The 14,479-nt window shown below is 37.9% G+C and overlaps 3 pseudogenes across 3 annotated transcripts; all 3 read left to right on the top strand.

Annotated features, from left to right (window-relative positions):
* Positions 1–670: 670 nt before the first annotated feature.
* Positions 671–1,468, top strand: AT1G37080 (annotated as a pseudogene; the record flags this gene model as incomplete). Its single annotated transcript has 2 exons — positions 671–1,155; positions 1,279–1,468.
* Positions 1,469–7,135: 5,667 nt separating this feature from the next.
* AT1G37070 lies at positions 7,136–9,769 on the top strand (annotated as a pseudogene; the record flags this gene model as incomplete). The annotated part of the gene is made up of 1 exon: positions 7,136–9,769.
* Positions 9,770–10,577: 808 nt separating this feature from the next.
* AT1G37063 lies at positions 10,578–11,333 on the top strand (annotated as a pseudogene; the record flags this gene model as incomplete). Its single annotated transcript has 1 exon — positions 10,578–11,333.
* Between the last annotated feature and the right edge of the window lie 3,146 nt (positions 11,334–14,479).

Below are 14,479 nucleotides of genomic sequence, written 5' to 3'. Positions count from 1 at the left end.
TAAGGAAATGATAACTAACTTGCTTGATTTGGCAACAATATGCTTTCTATGGTTACACATTTTAGTCTACAATTAATTTTTGGATTTTGGCATCGAAGGTTCACTCCTTTATTTGTTCTGTTTCTAGATCACTTTGAAAGCATTGGAAGGGATGTTTGAAGCTGCAAGAGCTATCAAGAGTTGGTTTGGTAATTGTGCAAGAGCTATCAAGAGTTGGTTTGGTGATTGTACAAAGGTCACTTCTTTTAAAAACAATTAGTACTATACTTGATTTGATTGGTCTTAATGTTGCTATCTCTAATATGTTTAAGTTTAATTACATTGCAGTTGTAAGAAGGAGTGTGCATCTGTTGGAATAGTGTTGTCTTCTTAAAGAAGTTATGAAACAGAATATGGTTAGAAGGTAAACGTCTCTTCCTTTTTTCATTTACTCATCAAAGTTGAGTTGAGAATTAAAAGTATTTACTAGGTCACATTTATTGCTTATTGCTTGTTGAATTTAATTTATTGCTTATTTACTTTGATTAGGTAAAGTAATAAGTGTTGACATTGATTGCTATTTCAACAATCCATTAACCAAAACTTAAAAAGTTACCTTATATAAGCAACAATTATAATCGGAGTTGTACAAACACCTTCTTAATTCTCTTGCATTTTGTTTTCAAGCTAAATGAATCCCTTTCCTAACCAAGCCAATTTCATTGATCTTTTAACAAGTCAACATGAAACCCCAAACCGTCAACCCAACCCTTATGAGACACATTCACCAAGTATTAAACTTGGTGAATCTGAATTCCTTGTCTTTAACACCCAATGGCATGAATCACATCTTCAAGGTGGAAACACAACTACTAAGCGCACAACTACTACGAGGAACAAGTGGACAAGTAAAGAAGATATCGTCCTCATATCTACTTGGCTAAACACAAGCAAAGATTCAGTAGTTGGGAATGAGCAGAGAGCTGATGCTTTCTGGAAGCGTGTTGTAGTTTATTTTGCAAGTACTCTGAATGTTTCTAGTCAGATAAAGAGAGAACCAAGCCACTCTAAACAAAGGTGGGGAAAAATCAACAAGATTGTATGCATGTTTGGTGGATCACATGAAGCAGCAAACACTCAGATGGCGTCTGGAATGAATGAGGATGTTTTGATGAAGTTAGCCAATGAGATTTACGAGAATGATTAGGGTTTTAAGTTTAGCTTGGAACATGCTTGGAGAATATTAAGACCTCATCAAAAGTGATGTGCATCACTGCCTACTGAAGTAGCTATCACGAGTAAGAAAAAGAAGGCTGAGGCAAAGAAGGCTGAGGAAAATGAGTCTCCATCTGTTGTGAATCTTGACGATCACCATGGAGAGACTGAAGCTCGCCCACCTAGTGTGAAGGCTGCCAAAAGTAAAGGTAAAATGAAGGCCAACACTTCAGCAACAATGGAAGGAGATGAGAAGCCAACGGAGAGGTTCTAGAGTATGTGGGAAATAAATAAAGAAGGTTTGTCTTTGAGAGACAAGCTCAGGAAAAAAAATTGCTAGACAACCTTCTAGTAACACAACCTCTTAGTGCAATAGAGGAATTAGAGACTTGTTCTTCAACTAATTAGCTTCAGTTTCTGTTTTCAGCAAATGTCTTTAAGTTTATTTTTCTGTTTTCAGTTTATGTTCGTCTTATCTCTACTTGTTTAAGTAATGTATCTACATAGTTATAACTTGTGTGTTTGCAGACTTCTATCGAATTAGCTTCAGTTTCTGTTTTCAGACTTCTATCGAATTAGCTTCAGTTTCTGTTTTCAGACTTGTGTGTCATTGTGTTTATGTAATGAAAAGCTGAATGAATGTTTGTGTCAAACACATCCTTGAGCTCAAGCTAATTGTGATACATGTCTTTAACTTTAAATTTTTGTGTTTTTGTTTGTGTCAAAGCTTATGAAACATAACTTCGAATGTTCTGTCTTTGTGTAAGTGTGAAAGTGGACTTCCACAAGTGGTGAAAGTAGACAAAACAAAGTTGAAGCTAGAAGACAAGCATATGCATCTCTTTTTCTAATCTTTGTCAACCACATATGTAACAATTTTGTAACCCACAAGTTATGAATGAATTTATCCTAAACAACAAGTTACGAATCTCTTCTTCTTTTTGACTTGCTATAATTTGTAATATAGTACACAAATAATATGCATTCTTCTCTTGTTCTTGAAAACCTTCTTTTCTTTTCTGGTCAAAACACAATATTGAATGCAAAACACATTCTTTTCTTGTTCTTGCAAAACTTCTTGCTTTTCTAATACTTAATCAAAAGAAATTTTATACTAAAGGCCCAAATTTCTCTTCTCATAACTTTTTTTATTATACTCCATCATATCTTCGAAACTAATATGGCGTCTTCTTCTCGTGATAACTTTTATGAAGAGTTGAATGAAGAATTTGATAATCTTTTTGATGAAACATTTGAAAATGAATTGTATTCATATGATGAACGTCAAGTAGCAACCAAATCAAGGAAAAAACGAGGTATATTGAAAGAGATTGTGAAGAAGGACACATCAAGTTATGGAAGGATTATTTTAGTGAAATGCAACTTTCTCTACTAATCAATTTCGATGCCGTTTTCGAATGAACAAGCCCTTGTTCATGCTTATTGTTGATCGACACTCCAATGAAATTCAATTTTTTCAACAAAGAAGATATGCAACCGGAAGGTTAGGTTTCTATACACTACAGAAGTCTACAACAGCAACTTGCATGCTGGCATATGGTTGTGCAGCTGATGTAGTTGACGAATACCTTTGTATTGGTGAAAGTTACTTCACTATCATGCATACATAATTTTGTTGAAGCAATATTTTTTTTGTTCGGAGATGAGTACCTACAAAAATCCACTGTAGAAGATATTGATCGATGACTAATGATTGGAGAGATTCGAGGTTTTCCTAGGATGATGGGAAGCATCGATTGTATGCACTAGGAGTGGAAGAATTTCCCAACCGCTTGGAAAGGGTAATATGCACGTGGATCTGGAAAACCGACGATCGTTTTAGAGGCTGTAGCTTCTCAATATCATTGGATATGACACGCATTTTTTGGACCTCCAGGTTCCTTAAACGATATCAATATTCTTGATCGTTCTCCAATTTGTGATGATATCTTACAAGGTCAAGCTCCAACAGTTAATTATTTAGTCAATGGGAACAAGTATCATTTGGGTTACTATCTCACAGATAAAATTTATCTTAAATGGGCTAATTTTATCAACCCTATTCCGAATCGGCAAACATCTTTATTTGCAACCACTCAAGAAGCTTGTCGTAAAGATGTTGAGCGTGCTTTTGGAGTTTTGCAAGCTCGATTTGCCATTATGAAAAATCCAGCTCCTATTTGGGATAAGGTAAAAATAAAAAATATTATGTGAGTATGTATAAATACTTCACAATATGATAGTAAAAGACGAACGAGATGTGTACACTCACTTTGATGTCTCTTCATTCGTACAACTGGAATCAACTAGAAGTTCACAAGTGGATTTCACCTATTCTACAAATATGCCTTCAAATCTCGAGAATATGTTGGACACTCGAACTCAAATTCGTGATCGACATGCACATCAACAATTGAAATCTGATTTGGTTGAACATATATGAAAACAATTTAGCAGAAATCAATAGTTAAATTTTATGTTTTCATGTATGTTTTAATTTTTTTTATGTCATCTATGTATCAAATATTATGAATTCAATAATGATTAAGTTGTTAAAAATTAAAATATTTCTATATTTTATTTTGAAATTACATTTTTTTAAGAACCCTAATTTAATATACTACCATTGAGGTTGCCAAAAATTAAAAACTTACCAAAACTCTTAACAACAAAATTTTAAAAAAATTATTCATTAAATATGGTTAAAAACCTTAACTTATATCCCACCATTAAGGATGGTCTAATGTAGTTTATTTGTTATTCATATGTGATGAAAATTGGCCATTATGGTTTAGAGGTTGTATACTTGTATTCATGGGTATGACATGTTATACTGTTTGAGTTTTTCCTGATGCACATTTGGTTAGACACCGGTTCCACTCCCATGTCTCTAAAAAACATTAAAAAAAAGAAGGGCGAAACAGCTAAGGAGAATGAAGGAACCGAAAATGACTAGTTGTTATTATTCATATCAGTAAGCATCAAGGGTACTCATCGTTTTGATTAGAGCATGTGCAACAGTGATATATCCCTATTTTTACTGTTTTTAGCTATGATTTAGATATTAGTTTCAGAGTCCATTTGTTATTTTTAGAGTCTTTTTTTGTTTTTTTACAAGTTTGGGATTCATTTGGAGATAATGCAGCATTCTCGAGGAAAAAGAGAATTTATGCAGCTGAAGAAATCAGAAGACTAAAAACCGCGTAGGTGTCAAACGACACCACCCCTGGTTTTCGAGCGACACCACCCCTGGTGTCAAGTGGCACCACTACCTGACGGTAATTCGAAGACGCAACTTATTGAAGTTTTGAAGATTTCTAAATTCGGCTCGTAACTTTTCCTTTCGGCTCGTAACTTTTCCTTATTTTTAAAGAAGGCCCATCACTTTTTTAGGTCATATATATAGTTTTTAGCTCATTGTTTAGACCTAAGCTTGGAGAGGCTATTCTCCTTTATATTTTTTGTTCTTGGGAGCAAAACCATGTGGAGACTCCCTTTAGATAAGATCTTTCTTACTCTTTCTCTTGATATATTGACTAATGATTTCTTGTTCATACTATGATTTGTGTTTCTTTTATCATGTTTGAGTTATCCACTTGTTAGGTTAAGGGTTTCTCATTAGGGATTCATATGGTTTAGTAAATCGATCCCTGGTAAGTTATCTATAGAATTCTTGTATTTTTCTCGCTTACTCCAGATTTGAATGCCACTGGGGATAGTGACGTTTAAGTCTGGGAGAGGCACGTTTTTCTTTTTGAGTCTTATTCTTACTCTTATTTTTCTTATTTTTGAGTCGTTTTATTGAATCAAAATTTTGTTAGGAATTATGATCTCTATTCTTTAGATTATTGCCTGGTTGATTAATGCTGCAGGTTTGAATCAATCCGACTATTGGAAAATCCAGATGGCAAACCATGAGACTTGAGGATATCCTGGTTTCTAACACAATCCTTTAAGGTTGGAGCTAATCTCACTGCTTTTCCTTTTACCTCATCAAAACAGTTAGTGTTCATAGAACTTGACTCCTTGTTCATACCTGATATTGAAACCAATGTGAAAAAGAAAAGTATTCCTCTCCCCTTATATTAAAAAAAAAAAGAAGTAAGATATTGATATGATTTTCGGTAGTGTATAGGGGTAGGAATTTTTCCCATGACCTAATAACACTGTATTTTACTTATTTTAGGTGTATGTTTATCATCATTTAGCTTTGCATTTGCTCATTGTATCATTTCATTTTGCACCATTTTAGCTTATTTTGCATACTTAGGCATCTAGGATCATCTTGCATTCGCAATGCATGTTTTGGTGTGTTTTTAGGTGTAGAAAGAGTTAAAAAAAGGACTTTACTCGATCCATTCACTCGATCCAGACAGCTACAGAATAGGCATCAATTCACTCGACCTCTTCACTCGATCCAGGATGCTACAGAGGAGGCTGCCGTTTACTCGACCCTCTTACTCGATCAAGGCAGCCTCAGATGAAGCAGCAGATTGATCTACTCGACCCTCCTACTGATCCTCTACTCGACCCATTTACTCAACCAAGGGTGACCAAACTACAAGACTTGTTGAGCTATCAAAGCGTCTTCAGATCCTCCTCATTCTCCACTCAACCAGACATCTGAGCATACGGATAGGAGAGGAAGAATCATCTACTCGATCAATTGATCACTCGGAGCATAGACACAAAAGCGCAGACTCTGCAGCACCCTCTTTACTCCATCCCCAAGATCAAGTATTCGCCCAAACCGCCTCAAGTCTCTTGTCGTCTAGTGAATCTAGGGTTTCAACATTTTACTATAAATAGATCACTTTGGGGTTTGTCCAAAGGATCTAGCTTTTATCTTTCAGTCTTTCTTTGTGTTTATGAATCTTGAAACCTTAATTACTCTTAATCTATTTCGTTTTTCCATTTAGTTGTTTAAGTAAAGTTGTTTAGCTTGTTTAGATCTACATTATGGTATGATTTCAGTAATTTTTGGGTTTGTGTTCTTGAGAATGTTGCTTGAGTAGTGATTAGGGTTCTTGAGGATGGATTAGATTAGGGTAATCTCTAGGTTAGTTAGGTGGTCAAGATTAGGTTAGAACCCTTCTGGATTCGCTTGGCCCCTATGCGGTTTTCGCTGGCTAATGTGGAGATTCGATCATAGACGTCCAGCGTCCAAAAGACGTTCAAATGGATGTCTGATCATCGAATTCCAGAGATTTGTAGTCTCGACCAAGAGATTGGCTTGTCTGCTTATTGGCTTTGGTAGATTGTTTCTTAAACCCTGCTCTGCTATGTTTCATCAACGACAGTTGAGATTAGGAATTTGTAGAGTTATGGGGGTCTCTATCACGAGAGTGGATTGACCTGGTTTTTGAATCTATCGTCAAGGGTATCTACCTTTCACCTATTAGCCATCTGATGAACCCTAGAGTTGCCCTTATCAATGAATCCATCCTTAGAACTTCTATTAGATTTATTTGTATCCCCTGTTGATTGCACTTTTATTTACCTGTTATTTGTATCCCCTGTTGATTGCATTTTAGTTCTGCCTATTGGTTCTACTCGACCCAATGATCGAGTAGGGCTCTTAAGTTCTCATTTTTACTTGTTCGAATCCCGACCTAGGATTGTTACTATTAACCCACCATCATTATAATCTGGCTTGACTTAATTGTTTCTGTACACATCTTGATTGCTAGCAATAATAGTGGACTGGATTGACACCCCCTATAGCTGCATCGACATGTTTGTGTTTTAGGGGAATTGAACTGAACCACACATTCTGCATATAAGTAGGCATAGTAAACCTGCTTATCAATTTATTGTTGCGGTTGTTACATTCAAGATATCAGAAACTTTTAAGATCAAGTTCTTTTACATTTATCAAGTTACTAACTCATATTTTCGTCTGCTTGTTTTTGTGGTATAGGTACTAATCTTTGTGCATGCTAGATTATTTCCCTTCTCTTTGGGAGACAAAGCACACCACTGGGAGAAGACTTTGTCCCCAGACTCCATCACCTCATGGGACGATTGTAAGAAAGCTTTTCTTGCCAAGTTCTTCTCTAACGCTCGCACCGCTAGATTGAGGAACGAGATCTCAGGATTCACATAGAAAAACAATGAAACTTTCTGTGAAGCTTGGGAGAGGTTTAAAAGCTACACCACTCAGTGCCCCCATCACGGTTTCAAGAAAGCTTCATTATTGAGTACACTCTATAGAGGAGCTTTACCAAAGATCAGAATGCTACTCGACACCGCCTCCAATGGAAACTTCCTGAACAAGGATGTAGCAGAAGGATGGAAGTTGGTCGAAAATCTAGCACAATCTGATGGGTGCTACAATGAATACTATGATCGCTTAGTGAGAGGAACTGGAGGTAGTGAGGATAAAAAGAGCAAAGATATCAAGGCTCTGAATGAAAAGCTAGACAAGTTGTTGCTGGCTCAGCAGAAGCAGATACACTACATCACTGATGAAGAGCACTTCCAAATGCAAGAAGGGGGGAATGATCAAACTGTAGAGTTGTGCTACATTCAGAACAAAGGAGGTTTCAACAAGGGGAACAACAACTACGATCCCAACCCAAACCTCTCATAAAGAAGCACTAATGTAGCTAACCCCCAAGATCAAGTGTATCCACCTCAACAGAATCAGTCCAAGCCTTTTGTTCAGTACAACCAAGGTTATGTCCCTAAACAACAGTTTAATGGAGGCTACCAACAGCAGAATCCACCACCAGGGTTCACTCAACAACCAGAACCAGCCCCAACAGCTCAGGATCCTGAAATTAAGCAACTCATTCAATAGATCATCCAAGGACAAGCTACTGGAGCCATGGCTTTTGACATGAAGATAGCTGAATTACATAACAAGATCGGTTGTTCTTACAACGATCTGAATGTCAAGTTTGAAGCTTTGAATTCAAAAATCAAGTATGTGGAGAGTCAATTTGCATCAACCTCTGCTCTGGAGCATCCTCAACAACTTCCAGGGAAAGCAGTCCAAAATCCTAAGGACTATGCTACTGGTAATGCTATCACCATCCACCAAGAAGATGAGTCTCCACCAAGTCGTCAGACTCCCCATACTGAGGAAAATATGATTCAAGAAGGGGGGGGGGATTCAACTCAAATTGCTGCACCTGCCACCCAGCAATTCATCTGGACTATAAAGCACACACCTTTGCTGAATACTCACCATCCTGGAAAAAAGTTCAAAATTGAAAAACTCAAGAAGGATCAGAATCAAGAGATGATCAGCAGTGCCTCTACCCAAGAAACATACAAGAAGAAAATCATCCAAGAAAAGCTTGATGATCCCGGTTCATTCACTCTGCCATGCTCTCTAGGACCATTGACATTCAATAGGTGCCTTTGTGATTTGGGAGCATCTGTTAGTCTTATGCCTCTCTCTACAGCTAAAAGGCTAGGGATTATGGAATACAAGTTCTGCAACTTAGCTTTACTCTTAGCTGACGGTTCTGTAGCACATCCTCATGGTTTAATAGAAAATCTGCCTGTCAAGATTGAAAATGTTGAGATACCTACAGATTTTGTGGTATTGGACGTAGATGAAAAAGGCAAGGATCCCCTGATCCTAGGCAGACCATTCTTAGCTTCAGCTGGAGCAGTCATAGATGTCAGGAACGGAAAAATTAATCTGAACCTTGAAGGCATCAAGATGAAGTTTGACATCAGAGAATCTTCATGGAAATCAACAACAGGAGTTCAGAATTTTGGGGTTCAGAACATGGATGTTGATGAAGAAACAGAAGCTGGAACCCCACCAAGAGTTAACTATACTTCTCAAGTTAGCAAGCTGAAGAGAACTTTTGACCACATGAAGAGAACAACAGAAAGGCTAGCTCAGACTGAAGATCCTACAGAAGATGACTGGTATGAGATGAGAAAAATAAATAAATGGCAAAGTAGAGTCATAGAAGGATTGTCTTCAAGGGTGATGAAGCTGAAAGATCAACTTTGGATGTTTGAAAAAAGAGTTAAAAATTTTTCAAATGGTATTGATCTAGAGAAGATGGAAACTGCACTAGCTATCAAGGAGGACGAAAATTTCACAACAGAATGGTTTGCACCAGAAGATCAGAAAGTAGTTCACTTAGAGGAAAGAAGCCTAGAGAGCAAGTTGTTGAGTGAGGAGGAAACTCCTATTCTGATTTATTCTCCAGGAGTGCCTAAACAGCCCACCAACACCTCTGCTGAAGAAGAATACTTGATTCATGATTCTGTTGCTGAAGAACTTCTGAAACTCTAAGTTGGATACAAAGCTCAAGAGGATACCATTGGGGAGCTAACTTACAAGATGGAAGGACTGAACCATGCAATCTTGGAACTTCAAGAAATGGTTAAAGGCTACCCCAGTTTCGAATTTTAGGATTGGTCAAAACAGCCTGGTTCAGAAGAAGAAGACTACTCTGCTGATCAGAAAGAAGCTTATTTTGAAGAAAAATCAAATAAGTACTCATCCTACCATATCTCAAGAGACGATGCAGAGTATGATTCAAGCACTGAAAATTCGACCACTGAAGATGAGGACTTCTCTGTTCCTCTCTTCCATCTCTTTTCTGACTAAGCTCTGTAAGAGTCAAGCTTAGTGACTTAAAAAAGCTCACTTGGGAGGAAGTCCCATGTCTATCCATGTATATAACTTTCTATTTTTCTTGTTATTTTGATGTTTTTGTTTAAGTGTTTCAGGTTTATTTCATTATTCATTATGGAGTCAACGGTCGAGTAAATTCAAACCAAGTCAAGAAAAATATCAACCGTTGATTGAGTAGAATGAGGAGGAGTATTTTGAGCCATTGATTTGAATGACTAAATGTGGGAAATCACCCTCACCGTTTGATCGAGTGACCAAGGGAGAAGTATTCTCCACCGTTTGATGAAGTATTTCACACTTCAAGAAGATACTCGATTCTTTACTCGAGCTCTCATATTTCGAAGACCAAGGCATAACTTCGTGATCCAACTTGCTCCCCAAACACTCCTTTACTCAACGGACAAAGAGATTACCCATGCCCCTCACCATTTACAATCAACTTTTCTATCCTTTCCCAAAGAAACCAAACACCATTCTCCTCCACCCATTGAATTCGACAAACCCACTTTTGAAACTCTCTCTTTCATCATCTCATTTTCGCAAAATCTCCATCTCTCACAAAGCTTCAAAGTTTCACTCCAAACTCTTCACGAATTCGTTCTCACTTCATCATAATTCACCAAAGTCACTCGATCACTTCCAAGTTCATCCTCAAGCATTCAATCAGTTTCAAGCTCAAAATTTCATCACCAAAGAAAGCGATTCCCTTCCCCTTTGATAGCTCTTAGAGAAGTGTTCTTGTTTGTCCTGTCAAAGCTCACCACCAATCTCCATGGATTCAAGAAGGAAGAGTTCACCACGGGCAAGAAGATCCTCTATTGATAATGAGGAAGTTGAGGCGTTTGACATGAGTGGCATGACTGAACGCCAAATTCGCCAAGCTCGCCGTGCTCAAAGATCAAGCTTGATTCAAGGTGGAAGCTCAAGCCGCTCAACCATGCAAAGAGAAGAAGTAGCTCGAGGAAAGAGGGTCGTTGAAGCTGAAGAAGAACACCATGAAGAAGCACCTTTTGAAGAAGCGGTTTCTGAGGAAGAGGTTGAGATCATCGGGGATGATACACCAACCCCTGTTGGGAGAAGAAACCGGCCTAGGAGGAAGAGAGAGCCAACCGAGCGAGTACTATCAATATTTGAAGGAGTTGAAGTTTGAGGGAACTAGATACCCTCATAAGGAAACGATGCAAGAGCTTGGTATTTGTGGTGATGTGGAATACTTGATGGAATTGGCCAATCTTGCAACATTCATGAGCTGCCAATGTGGGGGATACAAAGAGGAGAGCTGCCAACTCTTTGCAACCCTCAAGGTTCATTTTTGTTTGGGGGAGGATTCAAGACATGTTTAACATTGTGTTCTCTTTTCTTATTTCAAATTTTGCATCATCTAAGGCATAGAAAAACAAAAAAAAATTGAAAAAATTTCATAAAATGAATTCATCAAAAACAGAGTGTCATGTAGATTGCATATCATTTTAGGATTGTATATAGAGTACTTGCATTTAGGATTTGCTCATTTGCATAGGGGATAATGATTATTTCAAAGCGATAAGCATGTTTTGATTCAATGAAGTAAGTTCAATGCCCAGGTTGTTAGTTCTCGGTTGCATAACCGACTGTATCTATGAAGTAAGACTACACCCTGCTTTGAATTTGTAACTTGACTATACTGCTTTGATTCGAAACTCGCTTATCTGATGCCATTCCATATCTATTAGAACCTGAACTGAATTTGCAATTATCATGTCTATGCATTGTTTGTGAACTCATGGCTACCATATACATACTTGGATTATCTTATTCACTTCACCACCCTCTGTTAATCCAAGTAGCTGTCTCTCATTTTTAGAGCAGCTTCTCATACCTTTAGCCTAGCTTTATTTCAAGCCAAAGATCATTTGTGTGTGATTGTGAGGTCTTTTTCGATTGAGCTTGGTATAACGTGTTACGTATGAGCCGACAAGAGCAGTCTTTCATGTAGACCTAGCCCACGCTTATTGGGTTAGCTAGGACTAGGTGGACACTTGTATTTGGGAATGAGATTGTGTATGGAATGAATGGGAATGATAATGAGAATGAAAAAAAAAAAAAAAAAGAGAGTAAGAGTTTAGAGTTCTAAAGGGGATACAAAAGTGTTAAGTTTAGTAAAGGGTTTGGAATTCAAAGAAGTTAGGGATTGTGATTCAAAGAAAAGGGTAAAACGCCCTATGTGCTAAGATTAGAAGAACAGCCTTAAGTTTGTCAAAATATAAAACCAAACCCGCTAGACTCTTAAATCGTTTCAAAGAAAACCCCTTAGAACTTGAACCAAAAAGAGAGAAAGAATGAGAAAAAGGGTAGAGTAAGGAAATCTATGGGACTGGGATCATCTTCTGAGCTATCATACTATATCATTGGGTAGATGGGAGTCTGTTCTTGTATTGGTCCATTGGCTTTTACCTTTAGCATTCTGCTGAAGCTCAATCTTTTCTCTGAGAGTCCCCTGTTACTCGACCAAACCTCTAGAGGGACCATTTTTGTCTCTTAGCCTAAGCCCGAAACAAAGTGAGTTCATAACCATTGCATTGCTTGATCCACTATTCGTGCTTAATGAATGTTAAAGGGAACTGGTTGATGTGAATGTTTGAATAGATTAAGGCAAGTTGTTAGGTTGCATTGTGACGAGTATGGCTAAAGTTTTTAAGTAAGAGTCTATCACCTTGCAACCTAGAATTAGCTACCTGGACATAGAGCTTACCCGTTTTATATGCATGCTTTGGTTTTTGAATCCCCACCTTCAAACCTCTCCTTCAACTTAAGATTTTTTGTTTGCTTGAGGGCAAGCAAGATATAAGTTTGGGAGAGTTGTTAACACTGTATTTTACTCATTTTAGGTGTATGTTTATCATCATTTAACTGTGCATTTGCTCATTGTATCATATCATTTTGCATCATTTTAGCTTATTATGCATACTTAGGCATCTAGGATCATCTCGCATACGCATTGCATGTTTTGGTGTGTTTTCAGGTGCAGAAGGGGCTAAAAAGGACTCTACTCGATCCATTCACTCGATCCAGGCAGCTAGAGAAGAGGCATCAGTTTACTCGACCTCTCTACTCGATCGAGGCAGCTAAAGAGGAGGATGCAGTTTACTTGACCCTCTTACTCGATCAAGGCAGCCTTAGATGAAGCAGCAGATTGATATACTCGCCCCTCCTACTCGATCCTCTACTCGACCCGTTTACTCGACCAAGGGTGACCAAACTACAAGACTTGTTGAGCTATCAAAGCGTCTTCGGATCCTCCTCATTCCCCACTAAACTAGACATTTGAGCATACAAATAGGAGAGGAAGAAGCATCTACTCGACCAATTGATCACTCGGAGCATAGACACAAAGGCGCAGACTTTGCAGCACCCTCTTTACTCGATCCCCAAGATCGAGTATTCGCCCAAACCGCCTCAAGTCTCTTGCCTACTAGTGAATCTAGGGTTTCAACATTTTACTATAAATAGATCACTTTGGGGTTTGTCCAAAGGATCTAGCTTTTATCTTTAGGTTTTCTTTGTGTTCTTGAATCTTCAAAACTTAATTACTCTTAATCTATTTCGTTTTTGCATTTAGTTGTTTAAGTAAAGTTGTTTAGCTTGTTTAGATCTACATTTTGGTATGATTTCAGTAATTTCTGGGTTTGTGTTCTTGAGAATGTTGCTTGAGTAGTGATTAGGATTCTTGAGGATGGATTAGATTAGGGTAATCTCTAGGTTAGTTAGGTGGTTAAGATTAGTTTAGAACCCTTGTGGATTTGCTTCGCCCCTATGCAGTTTTCGCTGGCTGATGTGGAGATTCGATCATAGACGTCCAGCGTCCAAAAGACGTTCAAATGGATGTCTGATCATCAAATTCCAGAGATTTGTAGACTCGACCAAGAGATTGGCTTGTCTGCTTATTGGCTTTGGTAGATTGTTTCTTAAACCCTTCTCTACTATGTTTCATCAACGACAGTTAAGATTAGGAAGTGGTAGAGTTATGGGGATCTCTGTCCCAAGTGTGGATTGACCCGGTTTTTGAATCTATCGTCAAGGGTATCTACCTTTCACCTATTAGCCATCTGATGAACCCTAGAGTTGCCCTTATCAATGAACCCATCCTTAGAACTTTTATTAGATTTATTTGTATCCCCTGTTGATTGCACTTTTATTTACCTGTTATTTGTATCCCCTGTTGATTGCATTTTAGTTCTGCCTATTGGTTATACTCGACCCAATGATCGAGTAGGGCTCTTAAGTTCTCATTTTTACTTGTTCGAATCCTAACCTAAGATTGTTACTAGAAATCCACCATCATTATAATCTGGCTTGACTTAGTTGTTTCTGTACACATCTTGATTGCTAGCAATAACAGTGGACTGGATTGACACCCCCTATAGCTGCATCGACATGTTTGTGTTTTAGGGGAATTGAACTGAACCACGCATTCAGCATATAAGTAGGCATAAAAAACCTGCTTATCACTTTTCTAGTATTTTCAGGTCTTTACAAGTTTGAGATTCATTTGGAGATAATAGAGCATTCTGGAGGAAAACAAAGGGTTTATGCTGCTGAATCGCGTAGGTGTCTAGCGACACCATTACCTGACGACAACTCGAAGACGCAACTTATTGAAGTTTTGAAAATTTCTAAATTCGGCTCATAACTTTC

Source organism: Arabidopsis thaliana, assembly GCF_000001735.4.
Source record: "Arabidopsis thaliana chromosome 1 sequence".
Classification (NCBI taxonomy): Eukaryota; Viridiplantae; Streptophyta; class Magnoliopsida; order Brassicales; family Brassicaceae; genus Arabidopsis; species Arabidopsis thaliana.
This window is presented reverse-complemented; position numbering and strand designations above follow the sequence as displayed.